Below are 8,525 nucleotides of genomic sequence, written 5' to 3' on the forward strand. Positions count from 1 at the left end.
ATGGGGGGGGGGGCGTGATACCACATCAGCACGCAGGAAAACCGGCTCAGCACTGGGATGCGGTGAAGTCATCACACAGATTGGCACGATGACGTCACTACCGGATATTTGTGTGCCCATGCGCCAGCCAGAAAAGCTTTTTTTTCTAATATAGGATGAAAAATATGGTGGTGGAATTCGTGGTGCATTGGTTAGTGTGCCGTGCTATGAAGCTGACGATCTGAGTTGGACATCACTGGTGAGTCATATCTAAACTGGTCTGGAGCCTCTCTTTCGTTGACTCAGGCTTAAGATGCACACCTGGTGCAGTATAGAAAAACAGCAGCACTGGGGAGACAGTTGGACAGGTGTGGTTCTGGCCACACCACCCCCTTCATGTGCCATACATGCCTAAATAGGTGCTCGTTAAGAAAATGTACCTCAACAGTCTATAAAGGATGAGAATAGGTTTTCCACTTTTTTCTGGCAACAAAACAGGTTTTTAGATGTTAAAACACCAAACTGAAACCTTTTACAAGGAATCATGTCTGCATTAACCACAATAATATAAGCATTGTCTTTGAAACTGATTGGTCCACACGAGAGACAGCTTTCTTTTGAGCCTAGTCTCAAAACGGTGTTAGACCAGAGGACGCCAAAAGCCGTTTGCATTTTGACCACAAGCATTGTGGTTAATGCAGACATGATTCCTTGTAAAAGGTTTCAGTTTTGTGTTTTAACATCTTAACACTTGTTTTGTTGCCAAAAAATAGGGGAAACCCTATTTTTATATTTTGGTACTGGCAAAGGAGGTCCCATGATGTAGTCTATAAAGGCTACTTCAGGGGTTGTTGCCATTGTTATAGTGTGCATTTGTATGTGTGTGTACAAAGGTGTTTATGTGAAATGGAGTGATGATATAAATAGATAATGGCTCATGATAATGAGAAAATGATAGATCATCAGATTTGCAGTATAAGTGACTTTTGCAGTTACATTTGATTTCGTGATAATTGGATTTCATTGGTGGCTTTGAGCCAAATCTCATGATTAATTGTTCCATACTTGTGTCGTGTTGGCAGATAATGTGTAACTTACTGTCACACACTTCAGCGAACCAAGAGACTTTAGAGCAGGAGTGGGCAACGTTTTTCTGACTGAGGGCCAATTCGGAGTTTCAAATTATCTTTAATGGGCCGGGCGTTAACACACACCTCAGTTCTGTCACTGCAAGAGGCCCTTGCAGAAGCAGTGACAGAGTGACTAACATGCACAATTTTTGAACACAGTGTAGCCAGGTAAAAATAGTACCAATTCATGTTATTAGGGTACTTTCAGTGATGAATAAATATAATTTGCAGGCCCTTTCAAAGTGGTAGGCCTCATAGAAGTGGGCCGTATAGAAATCAAGTCAATTACCAAATACGGTTCCTCATTCCTGCTCCAGACCAACATGGAGACCCGGAGATACTGACATTTAATCTAACCAATATATATCAATGATCCTATTTCGATCACATCTTTATTATTTAAAATACCTTGTGCTGGTCTTTAGGATATCACTGGGGTACAATATTTAACAGATAAAAACATTGAGCAAATTCAGTTACCCATAAAAAATATGTTGTTCTCACATGCAAATCATATAAAGTGTATCATGTACAAAAATGACCTTGAGATATTTGTTTTACAATGGTCTTGTATTATACAAGGTCATCGGCCAAGAGATGGCAAAATAGTAGTGGATTGAATCCATATTTGTGGGGCTTTGAGTGATATCCTCATGTGTGTGCTGTTGGTTTTTCTTCAAAACTCCCTTCATACAAATTTGCCAAACATCCCAATGCAAGACCCTCCTGAAAAAATAGTCTTGCGACTTACCAAGTTTTTCCTGGGTAAACGGGATTTCATTATTATTTTCTGATATATGTAAACCTAGTCTGGTCTAATCTTGATTTGAGGCTTTCGTGACCGCAGGAATCCATACTCTTTGGTTCTTTCGGTAAAGTCACGTAGGCATAAAATAAATCACGATGTATCGATCGCAACACAAGCAGTCGTCCTCAGGCGGAAAAAAATAATCCAGCAGTGGAACTGCTGAACCAGCAAGAGAGCTGTTACAACAAGAGGTTATTTATGTGGCGATGGGCAAGCAAGTGGGTAGGCCTCGGCAAGGTAAAGGTAAAAGGTAAAAACAACGAGCCTACCTTTACCCTACTTTTTACCTTACCACAATACAATCACTCTACCCTACCTTTTACCCTTCAGCAGGTAAGGTAAAGGTAAAAACAACGAGCCTACCTTTACCCTACCTTTTACCCTTACCCCATACAAATTACACGATTACAGGGTAATTACTGGGGTACTACACATGAAAAAGGTTTATAACAGGTAAATGCTAGGTATATCGCTTTATTCATATAGAATACTCTCGAATATTCCAATTTTACACGCTTTCTTTAAACTCAAATCTTGTAACTCAATTTTAACCCACTTCCCAATGTGGTATCGACTGCAAACTTGGTATACTTATGTCATACTGATGACAATACTATATTCTATCAATAAAAATAACATACGTATTTTTAAACATATTTTATATGTTATGTTTCGGCTTGGGTCTAATTGTCCATGTCAACTGACGTTGGCTGTAATTGGCCACGGTCCCTTACGTTATGGCAAGCTTCGGGGCCACTGCCTGGAGTCGTGGAGTTCTGCCATTACTAGTATGGTACATTTCATAAAAGCGAGTTAAAAAAAAAGTTTGTTTAAATATTACTTATTAAATGGAGGCCACGGACTGCGCCACGGAGCTTTAAGCGGTAAACAAGGCACCGTATTTACCGGGTAATACTTCGTGCTACCTTTACCCTACCGGGTAATTCTTCCGAGCTACCTTTACCCTACCCTTTACCTTACCCCTTGGCATGTCGACACCTTTACCCTTTTACCCTGCTATGTATGGTAAAGTGATGGTTTTGGTTGGATCCTCAGAAGGTTGTCTCTCCATGGCTGGGGAGGCAGCTTTGCGGATTGTACGGTCCGAGTATCCGTTCATCCTGAGGGCTTGGTGTACGTGCTCCAACTCACTAACTAGATGGTGCTGGTCGGAGATGCAACGGGCCATATGGTGTAGTGTTTTGATGAGGGAATTCTTCTGGGCTGGATGGTGGTGGGAGTCAGGCTTTAGATAGGCATCCGTGTGGGTGGCTAGTCTAGTCTACTGTGGAAATTAAGTGCTCATTTCTGTTCTACAACTCTTCGCCAGTGGTGGGAATTCCTCATTCCTATGGTGGCCACGGGTGTGCCCATACAACAACCACTGTTGACTTCCCTGAAGAATCGTATTTATTTTATAGATTCCGGAAGGATGATAATTTCGTCATCCTCCAATCAGGATTTGATCTTGCAACATTTTTTTATTGCGGGGCCGCTCACTCTACCTCTTAGCAACAATCACATCTGCGGTGGGGTTTTGGCTGATAAGTCAGACTGATTAAATGTGCAAAGATATTGTTTATCGTCTAAAACAACCTTATATCAGTGTTTAGCAAGTGGGGATTGTGAAAGATATAATCTACCGAACGCACGCCAACAAAAATGCATAGTCTGATACAAAGGTCCTTTGGCCAATCTATTAACTTATTTTTGGACTCTGAGAAAGATGTTTACGTAGCAGGGATCAACGCTTGCGAGAGAATAGTTCAATGTGTGCCTCCACTGTATAAGCAAGAGTGACCTGGACCACCCAAATAACAAAAGCGAACATGTTAAACCAAGTATAACAAAGAAGCTATTACAAATTGGCAAAAAAAAAACATTTTATGGAATAAATAGAAAGCGATGCATGAACATAAATCAATAATACAATAAACAGCTTGTCATTTAAAGTTGGTTTGGAAAAAATATTTTTAAATGCCATTCAGAGTACAATTAAATTACGGAGACATAAATATGTATTTAGAGTGATTATTGCACTAGGATGTATACAGACAAGGATATATGAATCATTTGGCGGGACCCCGGGGTCCCGCAAAAATCAGGTCAATAATTATTATTTTTCAGTCCGCCCGCTCGTGATCCCGACCGCAACGCGCCTCCCGCCCGCCCAGACTCGCACCAACAAGCACCAGCAGGCGGCGATCAACACGATGGGCGCCACCCCCACCGGCCAAACGCAAGCCCCGGGGGGCGTCCGCCACAGTCGCGCGCGGCGACAACGCCCTCCGGTCAGCCGTCGATTCTCAGCTTCTTTGCCAAGGCGAGCCCTCCCCCGGCAGTGAATTTAACGTGTTTACGTAATTTTTCAACTTTTTACGAAACTTAGTGCCCCGAGTAGCTCTCGACGAGGCCAATCGATTGACCACTAGTTTTGTTGTCGGTAAGGCAAGACTCGTGTCGCTACGCGGTTTTTCCCACCCCGGGGCAATGATGGGACCCCGGGGTCTCGCCAATTGCTTCATATGTCAAATATAATTGCAAGTGAAGTTATACTGAATGAACAACTCGACTTAGGTGGAAGAGTAACCAACTACCTTATCGAAGCAATGAAATTCTAGATATTTGGAACATTAACAAAGAATGAATAAGAACCGTGTGAGTGTTTTCTCCTGGTTACAATGCACTTAAGTGTTGTGGGGTGTCTAATATTTCGTTGGGTTTTTGTCTTAAATACATACTTTGGATAGGTAAATGAGTTACGTGTCTTTGCATTCAAGATGAATTTGGCCAAATGCATCTGACTTGAAAAAGAGGATTATAACTGGTCTTTGAGTAAGCACACACTGCACAGACTAATCTGCAGACTAGCAGATGTTGCAATACATATACAGTAGCACAGGGTTGTTTTAATTGATTGTAATTAGTTTTACAGATAACTGGACGAGAGCTCCCACTATTAGTCCTGCTAACCAAGGTTTTACTTTTTGTTACACATCCATCCATGCCATCAGCATAACCCACACTTATTCGTCTATCGGATGTCATTACAAGTACACGGCCCTTTCTTTTGGTTCGGCATCTGCAGCAAGAGTATTCATTGATGTCTAGCTGTTATCATTAAAAGTATAGGTTTGACTGTCGTGCAACAATCAATACTCAATAGCAAGGTGGGTGGGAGCGATCTACACCCCTCGTGTGCATTAGAAGTCACTCGTGGGGATTTCAGGGGTAGTTATGTGACATCTGCTTTTTGTCTGTTCTCTAACGTGGATTGTTGAGCCGGTTCTGCAAGAGTTTGGAATGGATTATTTGTCTCATGACAGTACCCATAGCATAATTGTGATCAAATTCGTGGGGGAGGGAAAAAGACCTTAAATTTTTCCATGACCTTGCTGGCTGCCCCCCAACTTCCACACACATGGCCTCTATCTAGAACGTTGCGTGCAAAAACTCTGACCTGACTCGCCCATTGAAATCCTGTGTCTCTGCAAACTATTTGCTGGTGATTCACATTCAAATTGTAAAACCAAGATAAGTCCAGGACAGTAAATGATAACGATTCCTTACACAATAAGATAACGGGTTCTTCGAGCTAAATTTGATTACATTATGTCCCTGTAGAGCCTAGTTTTTGTCCACCCCATATCTAGGTCCATGCGATAAGATAAAACAGTAAAGTTGCCTAATATATGCAGGAGGTCATAGTTTCGGAAAAAATGTTCACACGCTCAATGCCAATGCCCGAGGTCTGTTAGTCACTAACAGAAGGACCACAGACCGCAGTCGTTTACGATATGCTTCATAGTTTGCGTTCCATATGCCACAACCACACTGCTGTGGCTCGCATCTTTCATTTTGACATTGACGAAGAAGATGTGTGCGCATCAGCTAGTTGGTCTTCTAATGTGGTTCATGGTTACACAAGTGTCTTCTAGGAATGTCAAAGTCAGCATTGAACCATTTCATTTCCCACCTTTCTCCTCATTGTCATCGGCCATGATCATGGCACCTCCGATTAGCACGGTTGGTACGGTGCGCGAGAAGTTCAACATACATACATTATTCCACTGCTGAATGAAGGCCTCGCCAAGGCACCGCCACGTCTCATGATCTTGTGATGCGACAATCAATTTAGCACCTGCATATACTATTCCTCGGCTGCCACTCCATTAATCTTCTCGACCTTTGTCCATCGTCCCTCCGAGCAACGTGTCCGGCCAAAGCCCATTTACTTATCTGAATGGTGTGAATTATGTAATTAACCTCCTTAATGTTCTGTGATCCATTTCCTTAACCTAATTCCAAGCATGTATTTTTCCATTACATTGGCACGGAAGTCTTCCTTATTTTAGTGTTAACATTCTGTAAATCAAAACTATTGCTTCTGAGGATCGATTTCTGTGCATGTGCACAGTAGTTGCTTAATTGTAAAATAATTTAATATCTTTCAGTTATTTATCATCGATGACGTTACTAATTCCACACACAAACGGCATGTATAAAATTCATTATTCTAAATCCAAAGCCATCCTGATTGGCACCCAACAGTAACTCACCACTGGCATGCTTCCTGCTAACATATTCATCGCTGGCACCATGATCCGTTTCTCCACCCACATTAAGTTCCTCAGCGTCAATTTCGACTCCCATCTTATCTTTCCATGGCCACACCAACCACGTCATAACATTTTGCATCTCCAACTTAGTCAAGACGTAATGAATTTCCCACAAATATTACATTGCTATCACTTGGCTGAGGTGATAAATTGCACAAGTGTGACTATTATTAGGCTGAGGTTATACAGTGAGGGAAAAAAGTATTTGATCCCCTGCTGATTTTGTACGTTTGCCCACTGACAAAGAAATGATCAGTCTATAATTTTAATGGTAGGTTTATTTGAACAGTGAGAGACAGAATAACAACAAAATCCAGAAAAACGCATGTCAAAAATGTTATGAATTGATTTGCATTTTAATGAGGGAAATAAGTATTTGACCCCTCTGCAAAACATGACTTAGTACTTGGTGGCAAAACCCTTGTTGGCAATAACAGAGGTCAGACGTTTCTTTTAGTTGGCCACCAGGTTTGCACACATCTCAGGAGGGATTTTGTCCCACTCCTTTTTGCAGATCTTCTTCAAATCATTAAGGTTTCGAGGCTGACTTTTGGCAACTCGAACCTGCAGCTCCCTCCACAGATTTTTTATGGGATTAAGGTCTGGAGACTGGCTAGGCCACTCCAGGACCTTAATGTGCTTTTTCTTGAGCCACTCCTTTGTTGCCTTGGCCGTGTGTTTTGGGTCATTGTCATGCTGGAATACCCATCCACGACCCATTTTCAATGCCCTGGCTGAGGGAAGGAGGTTCTCACCCAAGATTTGACGGTACATGGCCCCGTCCATCGTCCCTTTGATGCGGTGAAGTTGTCCTGTCCCCTTAGCAGAAAAACACCCCCAAAGCATAATGTTTCCACCTCCATGTTTGACAGTGGGGATGGTGTTCTTGGGGTCATAGGCAGCATTCCTCCTCCTCCAAACACGGCGAGTTGAGTTGATGCCAAAGAGCTTCATTTTGGTCTCATCTGACCACAACACTTTCACTCAGTTGTCCTCTGAATCATTCAGATGTTCATTGGCAAACTTCAGACGGGCATGTATATGTGCTTTCTTGAGCAGGGGGACCTTGCAGGCGCTGCAGGATTTCAGTCCTTCACGGCGTAGTGTGTGACCAATTGTTTTCTTGGTGACTATGGTCCCAGCTGCCTTGAGATCATTGACAAGATCCTCCCGTGTAGTTATGGGCTGATTCCTCACCGTTCTCATGATCATTGCAACTCCACGAGGTGAGATCTTGCATGGAGCCCCAGGCCGAGGGAGATTGACAGTTCTTTTGTGTTTCTTCCATTTGCGAATAATCGCACCAACTTTTGTCACCTTCTCACCAAGCTGCTTGGCAATGGTCTTGTAGCCCATTCCAGCCTTGTGTAGGTCTACAATCTTGTCCCTGACATTCTTGGAGAGCTCTTTGGTCTTAGCCGTGGTGGAGAGTTTGGAATCTGATTGATTGATTGCTTCTGTTGACAGGTGTCTTTTATACAGGTAACAAGCTGAGATTAGGAGCACACTCTTAAAGGGAGTCTTTTATACGTTACCTGTATAAAAGACACCTAGGAGCCAGAAATCTTTCTGATTGAGAGGGGGTCAAATACTTATTTCCCCCATTAAAATGCAAATCAATTTTTAAAATTTTTGACATGCGTTTTTCTGGATTTTGTCGTTGTCATTCTGTCTCTCACTCTTCAAATAAAACTACCATTAAAATTATAGACTGATCATTTCTTTGTCAGTGGGAAAACGTACAAAATCAGCAGGGGATCAAATACGTTTTTCCCTCACTGTACATTGCATGTAAATATACGTCGTATAGGGGCCGCCCATAAATGATGTCACGCACCTAGGGGGGGAGGGGGGTAAGATATTTGTGACGATATGTGACGAGGGGGGGAGGGGGGGGGGGTTGAGAAATGTGACGTCACGTCAAAATGCGCAACTTTAAATAAATATAAACATCACGTTTTACTTAATTAAATAGAATTGTTATAACAA

General features: G+C 42.3%; 1 long non-coding RNA gene across 2 annotated transcripts in view; it reads left to right on the forward strand.

Annotated features, from left to right (window-relative positions):
* The window catches only part of LOC116940238 (uncharacterized), a 34,067-nt gene that overhangs the window by 17,356 nt on the left and 8,186 nt on the right, over nt 1-8,525 (forward strand). The window lies entirely within an intron of this gene.

Source organism: Petromyzon marinus, chromosome 1 (assembly GCF_048934315.1).
Source record: "Petromyzon marinus isolate PM22_M1 ecotype Great Lakes invasive population chromosome 1, UKy_Petmar_22M1.pri1.0, whole genome shotgun sequence".
NCBI lineage: Eukaryota > Metazoa > Chordata > Hyperoartia > Petromyzontiformes > Petromyzontidae > Petromyzon > Petromyzon marinus.